Raw genomic sequence first — 12,479 nt, 5'->3', positions numbered from 1 at the left:
TTGGTGATTCCTTGGTCCATGTATATTTCTGTGCTGAGTTCAGTTTGTTGGCTATTGCTTTCTCCTTTTTCTTCTTTACAGTTGGTTTTGTGTTTATTAAGCCCATATGTTTTCCTTCTTTCTGGATTTGCTTAGAAGAATTGTTACTCTTCTCTGTGATTACCTTGAAGTATATTCTTCTCTCTACATTTTTAGAACAGTGCATGCTGCAAAGACATTGTCGTATTTTTCTTTCCATTTGAGGGTCTGCACCTAGAAGTATTATTCCCTCTGATAGGTTAGCTGCTGTTGTTGTGTGCTGCTTGAGTTCCTTGGTTTTTAAGGTAGAATGTTTTCTGGTCTTATTATGAGTATCTATTTCTGATTTGGTTTTAGAGTTGATGTCATATATCCTGGTTTGCTGATCTCTGTTGTGGGTTCTTTATTGGTAGATCTTCCTTAAGCATTTCTTGTAGGATTGGTCTGGTTTTCACAAAGTCTCTTAATTTATGTTTATATGAGAATGCCTTGATTTTGCCCTCATATTTGATGGATAATTTGGCTAGATATAGGATTCTGGTTGGAAGTTTTTTTTTCCTTCAGAGTTTTATATATGCCGTCCCATTGCCTTCTTGCCTGCACAGTTTCTGCTGAGTAATCGGAGCTCAGCCTAACTGTTTGATTATTATAAGTAATATTTCTTTTTTCCCGGGTAGCTCTCAAAATTTTTTCTTTGTCTTTGGTTTAGGAAAGTTTAATTATAATATGCCTTGGTGTCTTTCTTTTGGGGTCTATTTGTGTGGGGTTCTCTGAGCTTCTTGGACAAATATCTTTTCTTCCTTCATGATATGGGGGAAGTTTTCTGCTAGCAGGTCTTCCACAATTTTCTCTGTGGTCTTTTTCACCTCTTCTTGTTCTGTAATTCCAATGAGTCTTATGTGGTTTCTTCTCATGTCATCCCATATAATTCTTAGGCTCTCTTCATTTCTCTTAAATCCTTGTTCTGATTTTTCTTCATACAGGCTAGTGTCCAGGAATTTGTCTTCTAGTTGGGATATATGTTCTTCAACCAGTTTTAATCTGCTCTTTTGAGCTTCTACTGTGTTGTGTAGTTCTGTCATTTTGGTGCTCATGGTTTGCATTTCAATGGACATTTTCTGCATTTCTAACTGCTGTTTTTGTATGAGTTCTGATTGTCATTAATCTTAATATTCTGTTCCTCAATGATTTTCCTGAGTTCCTCCAGGTAACTGTCTGTGTTCTCCTTGTTTCTGTTTGGGGTATCCTTAGGGTTTTGTATAGCTCTGTAATGCCTTGTCCTGTTTTTTTGTTTGATTTGAGGTTGCCTGTTGTTTACTAGACATTTTCAGGTTGTCTTTAACTGCTGGTTATGTGTTGATTTGTTTTGTCTTGGTTTCATGGTTTAATATTTTGAAAAGGTAAAGCTGGTGTATTTTATTTTATTATTGATTCAGGTATGCTGGGTCACTCTGCTGTTTTCTTTGTGATGGTGGAATCACTGTGTGGAATGTGGATATATGTTTCTGTTTGTCGTAAAGAGAGTTTAGAGTTTGAACTGAGAGTTTTATGGTAATTGGCTGAATATGGTTTATTCTATTGAATGAGTGAAGTTATTGACAGAGAAGGTAGAAGCAGAAGAAGGAAAGCTTGGTGTTGCTAGGGTCAGTTTCTAGGGCTTTGAGCGGGCTGCTACTGATGATGTAGTACTGATATTTACAAGCCCACAGGTCAATTTCAGGAAAGATTCCAGTTGTTAGGGAGTTGCCACTTTCTGCCAGGCTCAGACACACTCAAAGACCCTGCTTCCAAGGCCCCTTGGTGCCAAAAAGCTGATACAAGGCAAATTCCTGGGACAGCACTTAGCCGCAAATTCCTCTCTCTCCACCCTGTCTGCCCTGTGCCAGCGCAATCCGCCCAGATCATGAATGGCTCAGGAGTTTTTCTGTGATACTGCCCAACTGTGGCGCCAAAGATGTGCACGATTTCAGCTGTGCTGGAGTCGGGGGAGTCCTTGCTAGTAATCTGTGGTCCTGATATCAGTGACAAAGACAAGCACAGACCTCTCAGTGTATCCCAAGCCTGACCCAAACCCACTCACTGATCTGCTGAGGGGGGACCAAGCTCACCCTCCTGGAGCACCAGTGAGCTCTCTCCACTTGGGTTGCAGTGGTGCTGCATGCACCCGTTTGGACCTAGCCAACCCAAGTTACCAATCAAATCAGGTGGTGAAGGTAGATTCTTGGGGTGATTGCTAGGATGTTGGTGTGGTCGCTGGTATGCTGATATATTGTGTCTTCTTCCTCGGCTCATGGAGATCTCAGGAGGCCGCCCTCACCTGCCAGTCAATGACTGCCCCAGGGAAGTTTCCAATGGCCTCTCTCAGCTGCCTGTCTGTCCTCCACCAACTAGATCTTCCTTAAATAATTTCCCTGTGCCTTTCCTCTAATTCTGCTCTTCTGTGTTTGGTGTACTCTGATTCAGTGAACTGTTCAGAGCACCAATATTCCTAATTCAAACTGCTGTACTTAGTTTTTCAAGGACTAAGGTGCTAGAGGGAAATAGCGTGCTTACTGACAAGACTACATTTTGAATCCCCTTAATGCCTGTTTTTAAAAGAATGGTTTTTCATTAATAACTAGAATAAAATGTAAACTGATTACTCTGACTTCGTGGCCCTATCCACTTTACTCTCTGACCATAGCTGTCCACTCCCTTTACCCTCTCATGTTCCAGATATAGTATTCATCTTCCTTTTCCTCAGACTTACCAAGCTCATGTCTGAATGAAGGTATTTGCATTGATATTTTAGTTGTTTTTTATTTTTCTTTCAGGGAAGATTTTTCCTAAGGAATATATAACTGCTCCCTTCTCATCACTCAGTAATCTGTTCAAATATCACATCATGAGAGAAACCATCTTTGTCCATACTATATATAAATTACTTCTTCCTTCTAATTACTATCACTTTACCTTGCTTTGTTTTCTTCATAGCACCAATGCCTATCAGAAGTTTTATTTTTTGATATGTGTATGTGTATGTACATACATATACAGATATTCAAAAAGCCATGTGGTTATTTCTTTTCTTAGCAGAATGCAAACTTTTGAATGTAGGGACAATGGAGTTTATGTATTTTGGTACCTAGAACAATGACTTGCAATTAGTGGGTGTTTGATAAAATGTACTAAATGAATAAAATACTCATCATGATTTAGACTCTACCTTTTCTTGTCCAATCTCAACTTACTCTCCTTAAGTTCTAGAAACCCTATTTTCCTTAAGTTCCTCAAATACCAAACTATTGTCTACCTTAGAGCCTTTTCACATATTGTTCTGTCTGTAATGCTCTTACCCCATTCTGCAAGTGGCTAGTTCTCTTATTATCTTAGAGGCTAAAATTAAATGGGAAACTTTTTTGGGGTTCCTTTCCCAAAAAGAATGTTTTCTGTTATTGTCTATCTCAACATTTTGTTTTCTCATAATATTTAATTAATCTTCAATTGTTTACTTGTTGGCTTATTTGCTTTTTTGTCTTTCTCTTTTCCCTGATATAGACTAACTCCAAATGAATTTAGTACAGAGTTCCCTATGCCTAGCACAATTCTTGGTACATTGTATGCACTCAGTAAATATTAATTAAATAATTGGCTGGATAAATAAATGCACTTTCTCACTTAATTTTATACTTTCTAAGTGGATTTAACAATCCTATCAATGCTTATTTTAAGAATTATAGAAACAGAACCTGGTAAACATAAGCTCTTCAATATAGTTTCATTATTTTAGCTTCCCAATAATTTTCAGAAGAGTTTTACTAGGACTATTGTACAGTTTTCAATTAAAGGTTCAGAGAATTCAATTAATTTTTCCAGGCCACTACAGTTAATAAGGGGCAAAGAAGAGGTTTGAATTCAACTTTTCCAAATTCCAAGATACATGCTATGGTACTTCAGTTTGTATGTCAACATGGCTGCGTCTGGTTAAGTGGCTGGGCAGCTGGTGGTAGTTATTCCCCATGATGAGACTGGCAATCAGCTCCATGGTACGATCTACCACAAGCAGCTGAGTAGCTGCTTTGGGTGTGTGGTCTGCTCCCCATATATAAGAAGCAGCTTTGGGAATGGTCTCTAATTTATGGCATGCTTGGACCCTGCATGTAGTCGTGTCGTTGTTCAGCAGCCTGCCATGCTCTGCCGACCTTGGGACCTACAATGGACTTGAATTAATGGTCTGCCATGTGTTTTGGTAACATCGGGACTGTGCCTTTTTATTTGCCAAACTTGGGCTTCTTAGCTTTAGCAGCCAGTAGCTCCCTGAGTGAAGAGATGTCTCTAGCTTCAGTGGGCCGGGAGCAAGAGGAAAAGCTGAAGCCCAAGGTCGAGGATTTTCACACAGTCCCTAGAGCCTGGCACTTTGAACTTGGATTTGAAGCCTCCAAACTGTAAGAAAATAAACTTCTGTTTGTTAAGGCCATCCCATTTATAGTTTATTCTTGCCAGAGCAGCACTAGGTAACCAGAACACATGCTTTCCCCCCTATTCTATGCTGCTTTCAACACTGTAAGAGTATTTGGGGTAAAGCCATACATGTCCATTTTTAAAGGTAGTTAGGTCAAACACACGTTGTTGTGATTAGATGTCATCCATTGATTGAGTGCTAACTCACAACAGCCCTATGTAAAACAGAACATAATGTTGTCTGGTACTGCACCATAATCACAAGCATAACAGTGATTGTGAATTCAAACACATAGGAACCAGAAACTTCTTTGCAATTAAATTCAAAGCTACATATTTGAGATTACCACAAGGTAAAAGAACGGTTAGGATCCTGCATTTTTAGGAGACCACGTATAAAATTGTTTCCCCAGGGATAAACAGAATAGCTGCCAATGTGACTGATATAGTATCTACCCCAGAGGTTATTATACCCATTTTTCTATCTACTCTTCTGGGTCTACTAGTCTTTTTATTTAGATAACACATTATCTTAGATCATAGTTTAAATGCACTTGTTACCCTGAAGGAGGAGGAAACCCTGCAGTTAAATAACTTTCTTGTATAGATTGGGTATTCACATTCTGGATTTATTCAAGTATCTCTCTTCCTGGCACTCCTATTCCATCATAATATGTATCATACTGTGTAGTGAGTTCAAGTTTTCTTAACTAGGCTTGAGCACTAAAGCACTTGAGTAGGTTATTTAAATTTACTCGAGAGCACCAAGCCTCATTGAGCAATGACAAACTCACAAATAAATGATTATTGAAATGAACTGAATGGGAATGAATTACTTTGGTCAACTGGAAAAGCCAAGGTAACCTGAACTTAAAGGAAAAAATATGAGATAATAAGTTCCCCTTTGGGTTTCAGAAACATTGGTAAGAAATCTTCATCAATTGACAGAGGCCAGAAACCTCAGGAGAACATCCTGTGTTCCCCTGCAGGGGAGAGACAGTCTGAGGATTCCATGCTGGTAAAATGGTACTCAAAATAAGCATGTAGGAACAGTAGATTAACCTCACCCAATCCATACTTTGATTCTACCCAGCTACTGATTTTTCAATAGATGGCTATGCATTTTTTATTTAAAAGGCATGAAGTTTGACATATCATAGACCTCAATGCATTGAGGAATAGTACTATATAACATTTTCCACGCATTTAGTATGTGCCAAGCCCTGTTGCAAGTGATTTATTTGGATTAATTCATTTATTCTCCATAACAGCCATGTGAGATTCAATAATATTTTATTCTTGTTTTACAGATGAAGAAACTGAGGGAAGAGATGCTAAGTATTTTACCTAAGGTCAACAGCCTGTAGACAACACAAGCAGTCTGACCATGGGATCATTTATCACTATACTATACATCCTCCATTACATGATTCTTCGTTATTTCCAAGCTCCCTGTAAATACATAATAGCATTCAGGTCATGAGATAACTTAAGATGTGCAATAGGGACTTATTATTACTAACTAGGATTAGCTAATGGGTTATAACCAAAAAAAAAAAAAAACCCAAACTCACTGCCGTTGAGTCTGCTCTGACTCATAGCAACCCCTCCTTGGGTTTCTGAGGCAGTATTTCTACAGAAGTAGATTGCCCAGTCTTCCTTCCCAAAAGTGGCTGATGGGTGCATATTTAATTTACATGATCCACTATGCAAAGAGGTAATACAATGCAATCAAAACAACACTCTACATGAAAATGAGAAGTAAATATTTAATGCCAAAAACTATATATTTCCAAGTTATGAAAGTAGTGCAAAATTATTTTTAAAATTATTATGCTATTTAAATTTCATTTATCTATCTTGCTCAAGAAGTCATCGTACCTGTTAAATTTATCTCTCTCATGTATGAGTTAATAACAAAACACCTATCAAAGACAAATGAAGATGTTTATCACTGTGTGATTTAAAAGGCCTACTTAGATATATATTTTAAAACAATTTAAGTATCACTAGAAAACATACATGTCATGCGAGTACATCTTTGAAGTACTTATGGATCTATACAAAGTCAAACATCATTCTTACTATATTTAATTCTGATAAGTAAGACACAGTTTCTAGCTGTGATTCTTATCTCTAAGCTACACTGTGGCACATATAGTTTAACATCAAATTATGACTCTCTTTTAGATCTTTCTCTTTTTCACACTACACAAGGATAAATAACAACCTCATGTAAGAAAAGAAAAATGACACCAGAAGCTATTACTGTACCACATAGTGTGTTCAATGAATAATATGATAAAACTCTGCTGGACAACCTTACTGATTTCTCATACAGTCTTAAATCTCCACATCAGCATTTGCTAGAGGTAAAGGCACTTTATTCCACTGGCATCTGTAATAAGGATTTGTCAGCATTTCCACTATCAACCCCAGTTTTAAAGAACCCAATAATTCATGTATTTTTATCTGCATTAGGTTGGAAGTTGGCACAGAATGAATCCAAAATGAAATTCTGAGTAAAGTGAAATATGTTGAAAGGCTGAGAGGACCAAAATGTTTCATTTAAGTATAATACAACTTTTTACAGTGTTTTTTGTTTTTTTAATATGTCTAACCCATATATCCCTGAGTCTTTTTCTAGAGGCTAATTATATTTTTAAAGGGTTATCTTTTCAGCTTTCATTGTCTTGCATATTCTACTCAAAAGATAGAGTCATAAAATGCAAATTAATTTTAGTGTCATATATATAAAATAAGCCTTATTCTTATAATCATAAAACTAAATAACTAAATCAAATTTACTTATTCAAGCTTGTACTGAGCACTTACTATGTGCATTCTTCTAAGTGCTAGGTATACAACAGTGAAAACAAACAAAAAAGGAGAAAAATCCCTGTCCTTACACAGCTCATACTATAGCCAGGAATTTGAGATTTATATTTATTACATAATGTCTATCAGTTAGAATTGGCTTGAGGGCACCTAGCAATAATAATAAAAACAATTATTTACATGGCTATTTTATTTCACTAATTTGGGAGCTCTGGTGGCATAGTGCCTAAGGCATCTGACTGCTAACCAGAAGGCTGGTGGTTCAAACCCACCAGCCACTCCTCAGAAGGAAGGTTGGGCAATCTACTTCCATAGGATACTGCCTTGGCAACCCAAGGAGGGGTCATTATGAGTTGGGCCTGACTTAACAGAAGTGGGTTTTTAATTATCAGAATTATTGTTATAGAGCATGTTTTTCAGGAACACTACCTTGTGCCTTGTTCTACAACATTCTGTTGAATTACAAGACATAAGACCTGAAGCCCTCAAATCATTTTATTAGGAAAAGAGAAAGGGATATACAGTTAACCCTAATCTTATTCTGAATTCATTCATATGAAAGAAAACTAAAAACTGGTTTGTTGCAATCAATTGAAACTCCAATTGCTTATATATAACAATGTCCTCAATGTAAGAACCAAACCATAAAAACAAACACATTGCCATCAAGAATGATCCAACTAGTAGTGACCCCCTCCTTGGGTTTCCAAGGCAGTATCACTACAGAAATAGATTGCCCAATCTTCCATCTGAGAAGTGGCTGGTGGGTTTGAACCGCCAGCCTCCTGCAATAACAATGATTTCCAAAAGTACTGCTGTTGGTTCTTAATTTTTCCTAATGAACGTAACGCAACTCATTACCAATTAGTCAATTCTGACTCATAGACACACTACAGAACAAAGTACAATTGCTGCATAGAATTCCCAAGGCTATAAATTTTTGCCAAAGCTGTCACATCTTTCTCCCACAGAGCAGCTGGTGGGTTTGAATCGCCAACATGTTGGTTAGCAAAATAAACTGCTTACCTACAACACCACCAGTGTGTCTTTTAATAAAGATAAGATGGAGCCAAATAAAACACCTTTTTTTTATAGCATCCTTATGGAACAAATGAAGAAGATGTCAGGATTAAGATAGTAATAAGATACATTTTTTTTAAATTGGGGAAATTAAAACTTAAAACCAAACAAACTTATTTTCTGAGCCTTAGTTCTGTAGTGTCCCTGTCCTCTCCCTGCCTTTACACTGAAAGCACTAAAACACATCAACTTGATTTTCAAAAAGTAGATCGAAGTAGGCGTAAGAAGTTGACTGGAAGTAGAAGGCTGGTGCACAGGCAGCATAACATGCAATGGCAGTAATACTCTTGATGTGGGCTCTTAAGGAAGGCAGTCGGCTCACCAAAAGCACACAACTTAGACCCTACTTAGAAAAGAGACAGGCCTCTACACCTTGCTATAGGTTGCTTAAGAGAATGCAAAGTAAAGAATCACAACTATAAAAGAGAGATAAAGGATGAAAGGATATTGCCATGAATGCCAATTCCAAGGAGACGTACCAAAGGGTAACTGGACTTTCTACCTTGTGCATATTTTCACTCAACTTTTCTCAAATTCTCTTTTGTTGTCCTTCCCTAATACAAGCACTGAGGCTAAAAATGTGAAAAGCCTCTTTCATTCAACATTAAGTCAGCATTATAAGTTAACTAAGATTCTTTATAACTCCACTTAGCATTATTTTGATTTTACTTCAAGCAACTAAACTAAACAATCAGAGAAAAATGAGGAGGTCTAGCCAGATGGCAGAATAGGCAGACAAGCTACGCAGACTCTCTGCAATAAAACAATGAGAAGCAAATTAAAACCAATACATAAGATGATGCTGGAACCCTGAGATTTGAAAGGAAGGATGAAGAAGTAGATTAAATACCAATTAGTAGAAGAACCTGAATGAAACAGTGAGTAAGGGAACAAACGGAGCTGTGGACTGTTGGTGTCCTGAGGGCACATCCATTTAGTTTAGTTGACTATTTTCCAAAAGCAACATAAGAATCAGCTCTGCTCACTATGGCTGCAGGGGCAAGGGCTGCATTGGTGCCTGATGACCAGAAGGGAGAATAACAAGGAAAAGGATAGGCAGACCTGTGGACTACTGATAACTATCCTGAGGGTGCAGCCATTTTGGATGTTTTCAAGAGGCTGGAACAGCCATTTCAAACGTGTGCGGGTGTCATACTTGCTTGAACTGTGACCTGAGAGTGCACTCTGCCTGCCAAGGACAGCATGGGCAACCACACTAGAGACTGACAACTGGATAGCCCCACCCACTGAGTGAGGACCACCATTTGCTTTTGCACAAACTGATCAGAGATGGATGATGGCCTACACCAGTTCAACTCACCCTCAACTTATCTTTATGAACAGATAACAGATCTGTATACACACTCTCATTCTCTACCAGTGTTCATGGTTTCTTTAAATGTCAAATTCTCAATTCTTGGACCTTTCACTTTACTGGTACTATTAAGTATTTTGTTCTCTTTTTCATGAAAGATGTAGAATTTCTAATTTATATTCTATTCATAAGTTTCACAAAAAAATAACTGGAAAATATTTCTTTTTTACTTTTTTTAATATTTTTCTTATAATCCTTCTGACATTTTTTTCATTAGTTAACATTTGTTCTTTTTAGGGGAAGGGTAACATGATTTCTTTTCCCCTATTTAATGCTTATTTCCCTCGTCATATTTGTAATATTTATTTATTTAACCACATGAGTCTAGCCAAATAAGGCTATCTTTTAATCCATTTCCTGGTTTTCTATGAAAATGTCATCTATTACCCAGAATGAGCTTTAAAACTCCTCTCAAAATAGGCAGAGGCATCAGATTACCTATGATTTCCTTTTTTATCTTCAGAAGTAAGCTTCTTGAGGCCCTGTATTCTATGCTACAACCTGGCTTAGTTCTTCTCTAGACCTGTTACTCATCAGTCAACTTGGGACTCTCCTTCACCATCATCTTGGGAATTCTCTTTACCTATCTTCTATGCTGGAGTCCCATTCTCTGGATCCCATGTTTATATTTTTCTTGAATTATTCTCTCATTTTCTTAGTGTATAAACTGTAATAGCATCCTGAGAAAAATTACATAAGAGAAAAATTGTAAGACCTTGTATGTATAAAAACATTACTTCCTATACGTAGAATTATAGTTTGAACTTTTTGGAAGGCCTTAGCCATTGTCTTCTGTTGCTGCAGTTATTCAGATGTTCATAAATTCCATATCCTTTATATGTTGCCTGTGTTTTCCTTTTCTACATACAGTTTTAAGGTATTTTCTTTATTATTTATGTTTGGGAATTTCACCAATGATATACTCTGCTGCATGAAATCTTTTTTTTTTTTTTTTTATTCATTGCATTGACTAGAGGTGGTGTGAGAAGTTTGCAATTAGCTGCTAACCTAAAGGTGGCAATTAAAATTCACCCTGTGGTTTCATGGAAGAAAGCCCTAGTGAAGTGCTTTAATAAAGAATACAGTCAAGAAGTCCCTACAGAGCAGTGCTACTCTGTGTCACATGTGGGCTTCATAAGTCAGAGGCTAGACCTATATGGCCCAATATGGTAGCTACTAGCCACACATGACTATCAGGAACTTGAAATTTGACTAGATTGAATGGAGATGTGCTGTCCACGTGAAATAAACACTAGATTTCAGAGGCTTGTATAAAACAATGAAAAATATCGTGATAGCTTTTATATTGATTGTGTGCTGTAGTTTTTTTTTTTTCATTCTCTCTCTCTCCTTGTTAAATGGATTTACACTTCCCAACATTATGTAAGTATGATCCAGTTTTTATTTATTTTAAACCTTTATGCCCAGATTCCACACTCATTTATTCTAATTCAATTGATGAGATCCTGACACATTGTTGTTGTTTTAAATTTACCCAGTTGGTTCTAATGATCCTCTAATTTTATTATGTATTTTTATTCTACTTTGTGGAAGAATTTATCAACTCTACTATAGCAAATAGTAAAATATCACAATAATTTTTATATAGATTCTATCTTGCAGCCCATCAATTGCTTTATTATTTATTATTATTATTATTATTTTATAATTCTGTTTTATTTTTTACTTCCAAGAACATTACTAGTTCTGCTTTCTTAAGCACTGACTTCTATGCATTGTTTTTTGAATATTTTTAATCTTATATTATTTCTTTATTTGTGTGTTTTTAATCTCTCTTTTACTTCTGTCTTTGTTAGAGGCTTCCCTCAACTTTTCTCAAATGTCTATTCAGATTTAAATGTAAGACACTTCAAACAAGTAAAAAAAGAATGAAAGTTTCTATATGTTCATGTAAACCACATTATGGAGTGACTGGAAAAAAATATCCCCCCTTCCACTAAGTGAAAGAGGGAGTATCCAGCAAACACTTATATGTATACACCATTTCTCTTGGACTGAACAGTTTCTCAGAAAGGAATCCTATGTCCTGGGTGACACCTGCTGCCAGGGTTCTCAGTCAAGAAGGGAAAGTACGCTAGGTAAATTACATTTGACTGCTGTGTACTTCTATTTAGTCCTCTAGATATCAGCATGGCATTTGATCTCTCAGAGTCCAGAACCACTTGGATTCAATCTTGCCAGCAATTTTCTGATTAGAATAAGAGGAAAGGCATTGGTTGCTTACCAGTGAGGTAGAGTATCTACCTAGTTTTCTAGTTGGTACATATAGGCCCCTGAGTAAAGACTTTAGTTGTAGAGAAGAACACACTATTTTTTAGAACTATATCTAAGAGCCCAAGAGCCCCTGTGTCTGATGGTTTCTTTCACCCTTTATAATTGTGTCGTATCATTTCTTCCCATATTATAGGTGACATAACCATCATTGATTGTCTTATAACTCTGGAGTTTCTAGAGAATAAAAATAAGCTATGGATTTAAGCCACATGAGTAGGTTAACTTGAGCACCCTACCTGTGAAATGTCAGCATAGTTCTGCCATGGTGGGCCAGTAAATATTGCTTTCATCACAATAAGAAAACAGACTGCATTTGAAATCTCTAGTTCAAATTCTAGGAGCTCTGGTAGCATAGTGCCTAAGGCACTTGACTGCTAACCAGAAGGCTGGCGGTTCAAACCCACCAGCCACTCCTCGGAAGGAAGGTTGGGCA

The 12,479-nt window shown here is 37.0% G+C and overlaps 1 protein-coding gene across 1 annotated transcript in view; it reads right to left on the bottom strand.

The window, feature by feature from the left end:
* The window catches only part of GRIK2 (glutamate ionotropic receptor kainate type subunit 2), a 944,667-nt gene that overhangs the window by 324,091 nt on the left and 608,097 nt on the right, over window positions 1–12,479 (bottom strand). The gene's annotated exons all lie outside the window — the stretch shown is intronic.

The sequence above is a fragment of the Orycteropus afer genome, unplaced genomic scaffold (assembly GCF_000298275.1).
Source record: "Orycteropus afer afer isolate SDZICR_OR568_19922 unplaced genomic scaffold, OryAfe1.0 scaffold00087, whole genome shotgun sequence".
Taxonomy (NCBI): domain Eukaryota; kingdom Metazoa; phylum Chordata; class Mammalia; order Tubulidentata; family Orycteropodidae; genus Orycteropus; species Orycteropus afer.
The sequence above is the reverse complement of the archived record's forward strand: the minus strand, read 5'-3'. Positions and strand labels throughout refer to the sequence as shown.